The sequence below is a fragment of the Eschrichtius robustus genome, chromosome 6 (genome assembly GCF_028021215.1).
Source record: "Eschrichtius robustus isolate mEscRob2 chromosome 6, mEscRob2.pri, whole genome shotgun sequence".
NCBI classification, from domain to species: domain Eukaryota; kingdom Metazoa; phylum Chordata; class Mammalia; order Artiodactyla; family Eschrichtiidae; genus Eschrichtius; species Eschrichtius robustus.
The window spans coordinates 13,681,870-13,697,533 of NC_090829.1; the positions used below are offsets into that span (position 1 = coordinate 13,681,870).

General features: G+C 39.6%; 1 protein-coding gene across 3 annotated transcripts in view; it reads right to left on the minus strand.

Annotated features, from left to right (window-relative positions):
- CPNE4 (copine 4) overlaps positions 1-15,664 on the minus strand; it is a 578,612-nt gene that overhangs the window by 493,072 nt on the left and 69,876 nt on the right. The window contains exon 1 of one of the 3 annotated variants that reach the window (XM_068547307.1): positions 8,587-8,661. The exons of the other annotated variants lie outside the window; for them this stretch is intronic. The gene's annotated coding sequence lies outside the window, so the exon portion shown is untranslated. Of the gene's footprint in view, positions 1-8,586; positions 8,662-15,664 lie in introns of those variants that run through there. 3 annotated transcript variants of the gene reach the window in all.

Here is a 15,664-nt window from a genome sequence, read left to right on the forward strand (position 1 = left end):
GAAGTCTCCATAAAACCCCAAAAGGACAGGGTTTGGAGAGTTTCTGGGCTGGTGAACATGGAGATATCTATGGGAGAGTGGTCTTGAGCCCTTTCGCTATACCTTGCCCAATGCACCTCTTCCATGTGGCTGTTCCTGAGTTATATCCTTTCATAATAAACTGGTGATCCAGTAAGTAACATTTTTCTCTGAGTTCTGTGAGCTGCTCTAGCAAATTAATGAAACTCAAGGAAGGAGGGGGTCATGGAAACCTCTGATTTACAGCCAGGCAGTTAAAAGTACAGGTAAACAACCTGGACTTGTGTCTGGCATCTGAAGTCCAAGGAGGGGGTTGTTGGAACCTCCAGTCTATAGCTAGTTGGTGAGAAGCACAGGTGATAACCTGGGCTTGCGAGTGGTATCTGAAGTGGGGAAAGGGGGCAGTCTTGTGGAATTGAGCCCTCAACCTCTGGAATTTGATGCCACCTCCAGGCAGAGAGTGTCAAAATTGAGTTGAATTATCAGACACCAGCCAGGTGTCCTTGTTGATATGGGGAAGGCCCCTGCCCCGCCACACACACCCCCACTGCCACACACACACATGGGAACTGGACCCAGGAACACCATTTACTTCAAGTCACTCTTCAAGGCCCTGCCTTAGTCTTAGCTCCCATAGCAAGTTGTTCATGCTTCCATTATGACTGTTCTCACAATGCATTGTGGGTAGTTGTTTCCTTCTGTTTCATCCATTAGACTAAGGGCCTCTCAAGATCAGAATTTTACCTTTAATTTTATTTCCCAGTGCCCACCCAACAAGTGCTTGGTGCTTAGCAGATGCTCAGTCAAGGGTAGATGATGAGATATATTTCCCTTTCCCTCAGAATTTGTTACATGTTTCAACAACTACTCTAACAGCCAACTCTCTGAGGGTTACAATCAATCCATTGTTTTATTTTCCATTCAGTATTTGATCTTCGCTCAGTTCCTCAGGGCCCAATTCTCATGCTATGAACAACAACAACAAAAATGTGCTAAGATGCCCCAGAGCAAAGTACATACCATCCTTCTGAGTGACAGCCACATAAGGATGAACATATATTAGAAGTATATCCCAAATAGTCCCTCCTTCTCTTTCCATTCATTCACTTTGTTGTACACATGAAACACTGTAAATCAATTATACTTCAATTTAAAGAAACAATATTTATTGAGCACGTAATATAGGGAAGGTACAGTTCTAGTGTGTAAATACACTTTCCTAAGAGAGAGAATAGCTTTCAGTAGATTCAAAAATTTTAAGAACCACTGTTCTAAAATCTGCTTGGAACAATATATATTTATACCTGAACAAATTCCAAGACTTTGCTGTTTGTATGTAAAAGGAACCCTTATTCTTTTAAAGATGTTTCCTTTTACTAGAGTATAATAAACTCTACAAGGGTACTGTGTTCTGATTTTTTTCTTTCTCTCACAGACCAAGAACAGTGCCCTGAACACGGTGAGGCCTCCATAACTTACCATTCATATCAATGCACTTCAGAGCACAAGTCAAAATAGAAGCAAAGTACCTTATTAAGATGAAAGTTGCTGCAAAATACAAATAGTTATCAAATTCTCCTCACTTCCTTTTGTCTGTTCTTGTTCCTCAATGATATGAATATGCTTGGTAAGCACCGTGTCAAAAAGAGTCTGCCCTTTGGAATCTGACCCAAGGACCTGGGTCCCAGGCCCTCCTCTACAAGTATCAGCTGTGACCATGGGCAACTTGCTTTACCTCCATAGGCCTGTTTTCAACCTATAAAATGGATTTTTGTTAGATTTCAGTGAAACATGCCTGGCAGAGTGCCTGCCCCAAAACACATGCTTGTGGTCATAACCAGTGCTCCTCAGCAAGGGTTACCCATTCTTCCTTCTCCCAGGAGAACTCCCTGCCCTCTTCAAACTGGGTGCAGCCACATAACTTGCTTTGGCTAGTGAAGTGGGAATGGAAGGCCTCTCTTTCACACTGAATGAAGCTTTAAGAACCAGATGTGAGCTGCCATTTCTCTTTCCTGAAGCTCTGGAGATGGTGCGAGCACAAGCTGTGTAAAGCTCCAGCTACTGTGTATCTCTGAGTAACTTCAGTGAGTGGAGACACCCCACACACACATAGAATAGCAGGAAAAAAAGCTTTTGCTATGTGAAGTCACTGAGATTTGGGGTTTGCTACAGCAGCATAATCCAGTGTATTCTGACCAGTACTATGTTTACTAATATTTGTTCCTTTTCTGATTGTCTCATTACCTGTACATTTCCTTGCTGCATTTTTTTCCTTAGAAATTAGTGTAATCACTCTGACATGAATAAAATGTTTATGTTTGTTTTCTAATGGAACATCTGGGCAAGGAGCATATAATTTATTATAGTTTCTTAAAATTAAACTTTTATTTAAAAACAACTTGAGGTGATGAAGATGATCATGTTTCCCCAGGCTGAACCTTCCCCAGGCTGCATCTTTCCCCAGGCTGTACCTTTCCAGGCTGTACAGTCCTCAGGCTGTACCTTCTCCAGGCTGCATCTTTCCCCAGGCTGCACCTTTCCCCAGACTGAATCTTTCCCCAGGCTGCACAGGTTAACTGGTGATGCTGCTCTTTACTGCTTTCTCCATTTCCAGAATTCAAAATTCATCCAGAATCAACAGTTTCACATTAGACTCAATTATCTGGCTAGATCACTTACAACAGAACTGTAAAGTTAAAGTGGTATGTGTTAGTATATGTGTGTATGGGGTTTGATGGAGGGTTGTTGCTACCTCCCATTATTAATGTGGACATAGAGGGTAAGGGCGTTTCCTAAATATCTATTCCAGCTTAACAAACTGACTCAAAACTCAGTGGGGTAAAACAATAACCATTCATTGTATACCACTGGTTTTGTGAGTTGGAAATTTGGGAAGGGCTCTGCTCGGTGATTCTTCTGTTCCATGTGGCATAGATGAGGTCACTCACTGGTGTTTATCTGGTGAAGAGGCTGGTTTAGAGAGTCCAAGGTGACTTCCCTTACATGTCTGGCACCTTGGTGGGGATGGCTGGAAGAGGAAGGCTCATCTGGATATGTTAAATGCAGGGCCTAGTCCAATATGGTCATATCAAGGTAGCTGGACTTCTTAGGTGGTGAATCAAAGTTCTCAGAACATTCCAAGGCAGAATCTGCAAGGCTTCTTAGGACCTAGCCTTAGAAGTCCCAGAGCTTCACTTCTGCTGAGATTTACTGGTGAAAAAAGACCATGTCCAGCTGATATGGAATTAGATTCTGTGACTCAGTGGAAGGACAAACAAAGCATTTGTAATTATACTTATTATACCATGAAACAGCAACCTCTTGACTGTTTCTCTGATTCCCTAAGATATCATTAGATTCAAAACCCCCAGTAATGACATTAAGCTTTGATGAGCAAATAGTAATTTCCTTATATGAATTTAAATGCTTTCCTTTTGGCCCCAGAGGGTCATCTGGATTCACTTACAAAAGTCGTACTATGCTAGATTTGTCCTTGCCCCTGAAGATGCATCTCCATGCTTTACACGCTGCCATTTTTCCCGGGAGTCTGACCTGTGTGGGATACATGAGCAGCTCCCTGGCCCTCTGGTTTCACATCAGATGCAGTCAACAGGAGACACTGGCAGGGGAGGGGGAGCAAGGGTGTTATTCCCAGCTTCCTCCTTTCTGGAGCACTGTGGTTGGTCCTGTTCTCTAGCTGAGCTAAAGTCATAGCTCCTATAAGCATCCCCTCTAGAATGACAGGTGGTTTCTCTAGTCCCAATACCCACCTCCCCCATTCCTCATCCCTTCAGGCCTCAGAGTGACAACAGCTTCAAGATCAATAAAAATAAATGCAACTCAAAACTAAGTCTATTTGAGGTCTCTTTGGGGTAGTATTGAGTAAAAAGTATATTCTTAGATTAATCTTTTTAATTGAACGTTAAAATATTTCTAATGAAATATCAATGAGAAAATTACTGTTGAATTTGCTTCTTGAATTGACCCTATGTCCCAAAGCAACGGCAACAAAAAGTTGAACAACAGACTAGAAGATTGGAAATATTTTCTCACTTGGACTAGATGATATGAAATATTCCCTCAGATGACAGACCTGAAATATCTTGCCAAGTAATCCCAAATTTCAGTTTTGACTGTTGGAATCAATTTAACTTACCAAATATTTATGAAGCAGTATTTGCTGAGCACACAATGGAATCACTTACTTGCCTGTCTCCCACTAGCTTGTGGACTCCTCATGGTCCAGGATGGGCTCTTGTTTGCCTTAGTGCCCCCTTCATTCAGCTCCATGCCTGCCACTCCGTAGATGTTTAATGAATATTGTGGAGTGAATGGACAGATGTTTGTGGAGTGAAAGGGATGAGAGGCCAGCAAAGCACATTTACTTAAGAGAAGAAAATGCACATGACAACCAAAGTCAGAATTGGGAGTAATGAAATTTCTTATTTTTCTATCCTAGGGAGATAAAAAATGAAAGTACAAAAAGAAATGCCTATCCTATCAGAGGACAGTAAACACTGTTCTCAGAGACTCTGAAGTCAATAAAAAGACTAAGGGCCATACATCAAACCTCCCTTGGCAAACAAATGTCTTGCTGCCACTAACAAGTACACACTCCAGTAGGACAGAAAAGTCTGCAGCTCTCTGCCTGGTGAATCCCCCAGGTTCAGCTAGTCCACTCAGAACCTCATCAGAGCATTCAGAACCACAGTTTCTTTGTCTGAGGTCAAGTAAGTGCACATAGCTAGAATAGATGTCAGTCCCCAGTGACATCTGGTTCCCTTTTAAATAAAGAGATGGCATTACTGGGGACAAAGAAGACTAGCCTTCCCTGTGGGAATTCCATGAGAGAAGCACTTCACCCCACAGGAGGCTGCTGCTGTCATGGAACAAAGGATGTCCCAGGCCTCTGAGAAGAATCCTCTAACAGTGTCAAAGGACCATGACGTAGAAGAGGTGACAGTGGGGAGGAGTCCAGATGGTACTGAAGACTCAAACCATAAACAGTCCTACTTCTGAAGGTAGCTCTGGATTCAGCCAGTGGTGCTCTGGGTTCTCGCCCTGCCTTTGTCCCTCCCTGCCCAGGCCATCATTTCTAGGGTTCCACTTCCTCCTCCATAAAGGGGAGTGTGGAAGCAAATATTCCCAATGGACTCGTTCCAGCTCTGCCATTACTAGATCACAGGTTCCAAAGAAAGCCTGGCAAAAAGCACTAATACAATGAATTTTACTCTTAATCTTTCCCTGAACTCAGCTTTCTAATATACTTTATTTTTTTTCTCATATACTTTTTTTAAAAAGGGAGTTAGAAAATAACAAACGTCCACAACTCAACTCAGGTTTGGTCCCATCTTCTCCCTCTCACATGTACATACCCTCCCTGACTCATCTCCTGGCTCCAAAACTCCAGCTGGTTGTAGTAGCAGAGTGTGACTGAGCACAAACTCTCAGCACATCCAGTGGCTTGGAGAAAAGCCACTTCATGTAACTGATTAGTGGTATGATGGCCACTTCAAAAGCTACCAAAACCTGAATTTAGGAGAAGGAAGAAAGGCTGGAAGTTCTCAAATGTGTTCAGGAAGATTTTCAGGTTATCTCAAAGAATTCCTGTGACTTCAAGCTTCCACTCAGACTCTGTTCTATGGACTTTATTATCTTTTTTCTTCTCCCCAGAGCCCATCTAAATGTAGGATGGAAAAAAATGTCAATTCTTCCCAGTAAAAATTAAATGTAATAACAGAAATATGATGATGATGATGATGATGATGATGATGATGATGATGATGGTGGTGGCGGTGGTGATGATGGTGGCGATGACATCTGACATTTATGTAGCCCTTAGTGTGGACAAGACACAATTCTAAGTGCTGTACATATATCAATAAATTTCTTCTTCAGTACAACCCTAAATGGTAGAGACTATTATCATCCCCAATGGCAGATAAGAAAGCTGAGGATCAAAAAGTTTAAGCAATTTTCTCAAGGTCTCCCAGCCAGTAAGTGGCAGAGCTGGGATTCAAACCCAGGTAATTGGACACCAGAGTCAATGCTTGCAACCCAAAGAACTACTTCTCCCCACATGGGAATCTAGTCCAGAGAAATCTGGAAGGTGTGTTTTGAACAGTTATCACCATGGAGGAATGAGTGTGACTGTTTATTTCTAAGGTCAATTTAATCTGCAGATCTATTTAACAATTACCTGAGAAGAGCAGACATGTCACCAGCACTTATCTTTTCAAAAGAAATTGGTTCACAGAGCACAGCATTGATTTTTTTTTTTTTTTTTACCCTAAGAATTCAGCACAGATTAGCAAGGTGCCAGGCCACAAATGTGCATTCTCTGGGCTCTTTACCCTGCCTATTCGAAATATATTATCCTAAACTACAGGGCCAGACCAGTTGCTTTGAATTACCATGGCAACCAGTGTCAGTGGAGATGCCCCCATGTAAACAGACAGAAGAAGGATAAATACTGCTTGTGATAGAAAATGGGTATTTGGAGATAATCTGTCCTGTGGGAGATCTTTCACTTTAGGAAGAAAAACATCCTTGCTTTTGTCAGAACTTTCTGTTCTCAAATCTTCTTAATATAGTTGTTTCTTTTTTTCCTGCATGGAAGAGGTTTGAGAGAGTCCTTATCTTCTGCTTCCCTTCACAGCCATACATTGTAAAATCTATGCGTGTACATATATAGGTATGTATATGCTTCCATTTGTACACACATATACATATATGTACATGGTGTGCATATACATATACAGTAAATGCGTATGTATATACATTCATAACATGCACATTCAAGTGCAGACGCATATATTATGACTTCCCACTTTCCTTTCACCACAGCACTCTCAGCTCGTGATTCTGACAGATGTCTGTCCACCTGGAGGCAGACTCAGCTGAGAAAGGACACCAAGCAGCATTTTCTCTTCCCTGACCACCATGAGAGAAGGGCCACGTGGATGTGATCTGATTCATTAAGGTCACCACTGGCTCTTCCCCTCCCCCACACTATGTCAATAGGACCAGGCCTGGCTGCCCACTATTCCCCTATCACGTAAGCATCTTCAAAAGCAATACAGGAGAGAGAAAGACAGAGAACCATCGTTTTCCCCCCAAAGTTATATCATTATTTTTTAGTAATGATTTTGAAATCATCATCAAATTGAGATGGGGGCCTCAGAGAAGTTGGCAAAAATCTCTCCTGCAAGACAGAACTGCCTGTCAAATTTTAACTAGGCTCCAGAGGTTGAGTGGGATGGTGTCTAAATGCCCCTTTCAACTGGGTCAAGAGAACCCAGTCAAGGTCATGAGGAGAAATAATAAACAATAGGAGAGTCAGCCTACAAGAAACAGAGAGACAAACATGGGAGTTTCCATGGGGTAGTAGAAAAAGCCCTTGGTGGTGAGCTGGGAGGTTCTGCCCCTCACTGGATAAGTGACTCAGGCATGAGACTGACTTTGCCTGGATGTCCAGTCCCTCCACACAGAGAATGAGGGCTTGGGCTCCACTGCCCCATCGTCTATCCCAAGGCCAAAAGCCCAGGCTTCTGAACTATAACAAGCCTGCCTGCCACTGGCTCCAACCTCTTCAGCCCATTTGTCTCACATCCAGGGGCATCTACTCACACTATTTCTGCGGGCCCTGAATGTCTTCACTGTAGAAATAACACCCTGACATCTACATCTATGAAGGGAAAGGCAAGGAAACCTGAAGAGTGAGGTGGCTCTGTACCTGTCGCCATCCCAAAGTACCTTGTAAAGTGAGGAAACCAGGGTGGTGGAGAATTGTATTTCTTAATGATTCTGTTTGAGTATACAAATAGTTACACACATATCTACATGCGAAGACATTTATGTCTAGTATGCATAGAATTTTATCTGACAAGTATATACATGGTTATGAGGCATACAAATAGGGACAATCACTACAGCATGACTTTAACCGTCAAAATGAATGAATAAATGAAATAACTGAAATGACCACTGACAAAGGACAGGCAAAATAGATTACAGGGACTTCCCTAGTGGTCCAGTGGCTAAGACTCTGTGCTCCCAATGCAGGGGGCCCAGGTTCGATCCCTGGTCAGGAAACTAGATCCCACATGCCACAACCAAAAGATCCCGCAGGTGAAAACAAAGATCCTGCATGCTGAAACTAAGACCCGACGCAGACAAATTAATTAATTAATTAATTAATTAATTTAAAAAATAAAAAATAGATTATAACTTATCCATACTATGCATCTCTGACAAAGGATAAAGTAGACTTATGGATGTTGATATAGAAAGACCTCTAAAATATATTGTTGGGTGAAAAAAAACTTAATAACCTGCCACTATTAGTCTTTTTAAAAAAGAGAATGCTCTCTCTTCCTTTCACTCTTCCCTTTCCCTTTCCTATGTAACATTCAATCCTTGAAGTATTTGTAGAAGGATCACAAGTAATCCTAATTTGGGAGTGGGGGGGAAGCTCTTAAAAGTTCAAAATATGCAGTAAATTCTTGCTAAGTCTACCACCTAAATATTTACCTAGTTACAATTTGTTCAGTAAGTGAAAAACAATACCTTGTATACGTGTAGAATTTAATTCATAAAGTGGTGGACATGTTGAGGGCAAAGAAGCTTCCATCCAAATCCAACATGATCATTCCTCGGATTTGAAAACAAGGAAGAAAAAAGTTATTTAAGTATTTGCCCTGGATTCTTCTCCTTCATGTCTGATGAGCCAAGGAAATATTCCAGTATGTCCGAGAGACTGATATCAATACTGTCTTCCAGGAGGAAACTGAACAAGGTAGTTGCAGCCACACTCTCCACTGAAGCCAAGAGCTGCACAGAATCCTCGGAACCAGCTGATTTACATCAACGTGTCTTACATGTCGCTCGAGAGTCACTATGTATTCAGGACACAAGTCACTGAATTTGGAAAATCACTGATTTGGAAGATAAAACCAATGAGGCAGTTAAAGATATTACAAAATAACTGTCTCATCTTTCTGTCCTTGTTTGTTGAAATCAGCATATCTATCACTTCAACAGAAGCATCTGGGGTCAGGAGTCTGGGTTGGAAGGGAGATTTACTGTTATAGGGTTTAATTTTTTTATATTATGACTATGGTTTACTTTTCCAATTAAAAAATGGTTCATATAAAAACAATCAAACAAATGAAAACCCAACACTGACAACAAAAACTTTGATAAAGTTCACCTAAGCTATTTTCACTTTTAGAGATCAGCCTATGTGTGGCCATTGGGGTCTGAGACACTCTAAGAAAAATAAGTTTTTTGGTTCTTTGTTTTTTGTTTTGGTTTGGTTTTGTTTTTTTAAAGAAAGTGCAGGAGGAGAGTAGGAGAAGAAAAAAGAAAAAAAGAAATCTGTCCCCCTGAAATAGTCTCCTGAAATGAACATCACAATTGTATCCAGCATCCCAGGCTGCACAATATCCAAGAGGAAGAGTAATTAAGGGAAGCTCAAGGGGGGAAAAAATCATATAAATGATCAAGGAAATTACTTCTGAGTTAGAGCCAAAGGAAATGACCTGGTTGTGTAATGGCTGGTGAAGGATTTGGCAATTGGCTTCTAAATGTCTGAAAGGAATAAACATCCAACACTAAAAAATTAATAGGTAATAAAGGAAAAACATTATCATTTCTGATAAACCTACTTTAGGTGAAACTTACTTCATTCTTTCCCACAAAAGTCTTTGTAAAGTTAAAAATCAGCTATGAACTAATTCTATCCAGTATTCAAGGATCCTGGACTTCAAGCGAAGGAACCACAGTGAGAGGAGTATAGAGACAACAGTCTCCTGTTACTTACAAGAGCAAGATAGCAACAGAGACTGGATGATAAGCTCTACTGTCCCCAGAATTTCAGTTTAATTGTTTAATAAGTTGATAAGTCCTGGGAAGTAATCTTCACCACATGGGCTGATGATTAATTCAAGCAAGATACCATTTTTTTGTAACAGCAATAACTAGACAGAGTAATAATTAGCCACCACAACACCCTCTCCTTTCAGGGCTGTGAAAAGTAGCGCAAGTTAAGAGAAGCTCACACCTCAGTGAGGACCTGCAATTAAGGTGACATCCTGTGCTGAATAGCCAGTCAATCCATATTTGACAATAAATCACCCAAGGAAGAAAACACCTCCTCCCTGATCTGCCACATGGAAACCACAGCGATGCCATTTAGTTTCAGGCATCTCCTCTAGACGGTTCTTTAAAATGTCCATCGTTTGATCACTGAAAGCTCTAGAAACTTTCTACATAAACATCCCTATGCTTCATTTACCAATGGAACCTATGAGATAAATTCTCTTATCACTAAGACTTATCCATTCAGATCTCTTAACAATTAGCCATTTTAAACGAGTGAAAAGTCTTACATATATAACGTGATTTAATAAAAACACTTGCAAAGATATAAATAAAGTGTCACAGAGATAAGTGAGTGAAAATACCAGAATTCAATAGGGTCCAATCAGAAAAGGGAACCTTCCTACATTGTTGGTGGGAATGTAAATTGGTGCAGCCACAATGGAAAACAGTATGGAGGTTCCTTAAAAAACTAAAAATAGAGTTGCCATATGGTCCAACAATCCCACTCCTGGGCATATACCCAGAGAAAACTCTAACTCAAAAAGATACATGCACTTCATGTTCATAGCAGCACTATTTACAATAGCCAAGACACGGAAGCAACCTAAACGTCCATATATAAAGAAGATGTATATATTTTCATATATATATACACACACACACACACACACACACACACACACACACACACCCTGGAATACTACTCAGCCATAAAAAAGAATGAAATAATGTCATTTGCAGCAAAATGGATGGACCTAGAGATTATCATACTAAGTGAAGTCAGACAGTAAGACAAATATCATATGCTATTACTTGTAACTGGAATCTGAAAAAAATGATACAAATGAACTTATATATAAAACAGAAACAGACTGACAGACATAGAAAACAAATTTATAGTTACCAAAGGGGAAAGCGGAGGTAGGGATAAATTAGGAGTTGAGGATTAGCAAATACAAACTACTATCCATAAAACAGATAAACAACAAGGTCCTACTGTATAGCACAGGGAACTATATTTAATATCTTATAATAACATAATGGAAAATTATCTGAAAAAGAATATATATATGTAAAGCAATTATACTCCAATACAGATGTTTAAAAAAAAAAGAATATATATATGTCTAAATCACTGTGCTGTACACCAAAACCTAACACAACAATGTAAAAACAATACATTGTTTTTACATTGTAAAATACAATACATTGTAAAAACAATGTACTTCAATATTTTAAAAATGCTAAAAAGTCAAAGCAGTCCAATCAATCTGCAGTTATTCATTGCACATATTCTATGTACTGGATGCAAACATATGCAGGTCCTTCTACTCACAAAAATGAAGTGTCAGATTTAGAAAGTGAAGTCACATAAAAGGAGTAATTGGTTTATCAAATATAATTATTACAAAAAATTATTATAAATAACTTTTTATCCCCTTTGCCATGATTGAAGTTTATGGTTAAAGGAAGATTGTAACTTCCACTTTGTGTACTTTGTTGCCAGGATCATTGGTGGTCTATTATTAGTATTTGCTCATGTGAGTTGTTTGTTTTGTTTTGTTTATGTATAAAAAATTCTATTGATAGAAAAAAGAGGAAAGACCCAGATTTATTTTCATATATATATGCAATATTCAATAAACTTCAAATTGGCTTATAATAAAACTATTATATATGTACTACATATGAAACTATCTAGAAATATTCTGCATACATTATCTTTATGGATACTCTGAAATTTATGCTTATGCTGAAGTTATAGATAATGCTGATTTGAGCAAACCGTCTTAAAGAAGAAAAAGATGATATAATTATTTCCTAGTATCTTTAATTTGTGTCATCATTTTTGCTTTCTAAAGAATCTCTCCAAATTTTTTTTTTATTGAAACTAAAAATATTGTAACCACATTAATATTGAATAATATTTTTGGTGAGCATTAGATTTTCTAATTAAAAACCACTAACCTATAAATATCTAAATTTTCAGGTACTTAAGTTTAGAGTCTTGGGAATTAACTCTGGTTAACTCTAGATTACTCCATATTTGTCTAAATTTATTTTTTAAAAAATAAAGAGATATAGTATTTTTTTCTCTAACAGTAAGTCCATCCTTAAAATATATATAGTTTTGCACTGCAATTCAAAACACAGAATCTGATGTGATTGCATTTACATCATACTGAGATTGTTTAATTGCTAGAATGCCACACTGCATCTTTAAAATATATACATATTATAAGTTCCTTGCTCCCATGTGGAGCTGCAAGAAAAAACTTACATTGGACAAGCCAATTTATAGAAAAGGAGCTCTTTAAAGTTCAAAGCATGTAGTAAATTCTTGCAATTCCAAAGTCTTCCACCTAAATATTTACCTGGTTAAAATTTGTTCAGTAATTGAAAACCAATACCTTATATACCTGTAGAACTTAATTCATAAAGTGATGGACATGTTGAGGGCAAAGAAGCTTCCATCCAAATCCAACATGATCATTCCTTGGATTTGAGAACAAGGGGGAATAAAGTTATATAAACATTTGCCCTGGTTTCTTCTCCTTCATGTTTGAGGAGCCAAGGAAATATTCCAGGATGTCAGAGAGACTGATATCAACACTGTTTTCTAGGAGAAACTGAACAAAGCAGTTGCAGCCACACTTTTCACTGAAGACAAGAACTGCACAGAATCCTTGGAACCAGCTGATTTACATCAATGTGTCTAACGTGCCTCCAGAGAGTCACTATGTCTTCAGGTCACAAACTACTGCAATGCTGTGGATACAGGAAAAATACAAGGTAACTCCGAAGCCCTACAGGGAATTCAGGAATCCTGCCAAAAGAAACCAGAAGCACCTTGCTCTGGTGGCTGATGGAGACTTGGTCCCTCCAATACAGACCTCAGCATCCGAGACAACCCCTTTTCAAAGCACTATTCCCTGTGCTCCTCACCACAAGGAAATAACGAGGCAGGTAATTCTTCCCCTTCAGCAGAGATTCAGGGAAATTTTGCTCCTTTCAAGGCTACAAAAATAGTTTAAGTGACTGAGTCAAGACTCCACAAAAGTCTCCTAACTCCTCATCCTATGGTCTTTCTACTGAGCCATGCTGCCCCTAGACGAATCTATGCTTCAGCATATTAGAGCTGAATGGCTATATAGTACTGTTTCCCATCACTACAGGATGAAAAGTAAAACTGTACAAGGGTTTTCTGTGTGTGTGTGTATGTGAGTGTGATTTTAATTCACACCAGCAGTAATGTTTGTGCCTACAAAAAGAAATTAAGCCATGATACTATTTGTGACTAATACAGCTAAAACATACCTTAGGAGATGAATCAATGCTTCTCTGACTATACTATCCTGCCTTTCTCAGAGTAATGGATCAGAAAAACAACATTCTGCTATAGGAAGCTTTCCCATACACGGCTACTACTATTGGGTTGATGGATTAATACCACAGCTTCCTCTACCTTCTAATGGGACAAACCTGAGTTATACCTTCTACATTGTTTCTCAGATTCCCCAGTAAAATTAAGTTCCAATTGCTAACATGCAAATTTGCTTCACAATTGCACCTTTATTGGTTTCCAGCTCTTCCCTGTCTCCCTTTCCCACTCCTCACCCACCAATATTTCCTAAGATCACCTCTCAAACTACTTCCACCCAAATCCTTGTCTCAGGGTCTGTTCCTGGGGACCCAGCTTATGACAATGAGTAAAGTTTGACTATGTGTCAGGTTTGAAGCCTAGTGCATTGCCTGTTTTTCCTTAATTAATCCTCACAACAATTCCACAAAGGATTTTTCGTTCATTTTACAGATGAGGAACACGAAACTTAGAGATGTTATAATTGGCCCACAGTCACCCAGTTAGGAGTAGAAGAGCCGAGATTAAAGCACAGATCTATCTGACTTAAAAAGTCTTGTTTTTAACCACTAAGAATCATAAATCCTTTATCAGTGTTACCCCACAGGTTTACTTACAAAATATCTGCAAAATATCTTGAATCACTTTGTAATCAGTGGCATTCAATGATCAATAGAAACCAGATAAGTCAAATGCTGGACAACCCCAAGAGAATACTAGATGCAACGAAAGACCTTAAGTGAGGTACAGTAATGAATGTTCTCACTGACTTCTGCTCTGTTATTCATGTACTGATGGCCTAAATAAGACCAGACAGTAGTGACCCTGGAAGCAGGCATCTAAGGATTTCCAATTAAGCTGGATGGAAGAAACACGATAATCATGCCAATCTTTTTATACTCCCAAAGCAGTGGATGCACTGCCAATATTACTTAAACATATGATTAATTGCCAAATGGTAAGTTAGGTGTTGGCAGAAGTGAAAGCTTGAGTGGATGACGGGAACCACTTCCTAACTACTTTGCCTATATTAAGGGAATATGTGATGCAAACCAACTCTCCAGGAGGAGACTGGGGAGGAAACAGAACCTGACTGGTAGTGTTTGCCCATTTCTGTGGTATAAAGACTCCCATCATGGCCAATTTCAAATTACCAACATGTCGTCCTTGAATGCATAGTTGGAAAGAGAAGCACAAAGTTTGCCTTCACAAGCCACTATGAGCCAGCTCCAGCATACCACTGCTCCCGTGGGATGATGAAAACACAAGCCAAAGGCTTAAGTGTGTCTTCTCTAGGTTCTAGAGAAGGTGGGAGATGAGAAAAGCAGTTAACTGAGAAAGCAGACAAAATCTGCTCTGGGTGAGATCTGCTTCATTCTGAGAGGTAATGACTGTTCTTTCCCAGCATAGATTAAAGAGGCAGGGAGCTCTGGTTGATATAGGATTTAAGGACATACAGAGCGGTGTTCAATTTTGGCTGCAAGTTAGAATCCCTTGAGGGTTTTTTTTTAAAATTCTGCTGCCTAGGCCTCATCCAAGGCCAATTAAATCAGCATCCATGGGGGTGGTACCCAGGCACCAGTGGTCTTCAATGTGCCATCAGGAGTGAGAACAAAGGCTCCCTAGAAATGCTTCTCAAACTTGAACATGCAAGTTTTGTGGGTGGGTGTTTTGTGAAAATGCAGATTCTGAAAATGTTAAGTGAAAAAGAGTGGTACTTTATAAGTCCAAGAATGTGAAAAGCTAATAAGCTAATTAATAGAAAGAAGTAAGACTAGTGGTTACTTCTGAGAGAGTACTGACTGAAAACAGGAAGAAAGAAACGCTCTTGGGTGCTGGGAATGTTCTACCTCTGATCAGAAGTGGTAACACAGTTAATACATTAGGTTGTGCAGTTAAGTTTAGTACACTTTACATATTTTACTGTATATATGCTATACCTCAAAAATTAAACAGTGGGCCTGGGGGGTAAATGCAGAATCTGATTTAGTAAGTCTGGGTGAGTCTTGAGATTCTGGATCTAATAAGCTCCCAAGCAATGTTGATGCTACTTGTCTGACTCTCAAGGCTCTCAGCTAGAGTCAGAGTGACTTAAAGTCAATGTGCTACAAATGTTTACCCAGTGCCCAGGTGTGCCAGGCACAGGGCTGGGCCCAGTTGGTATGAACGACAGGCCCATGG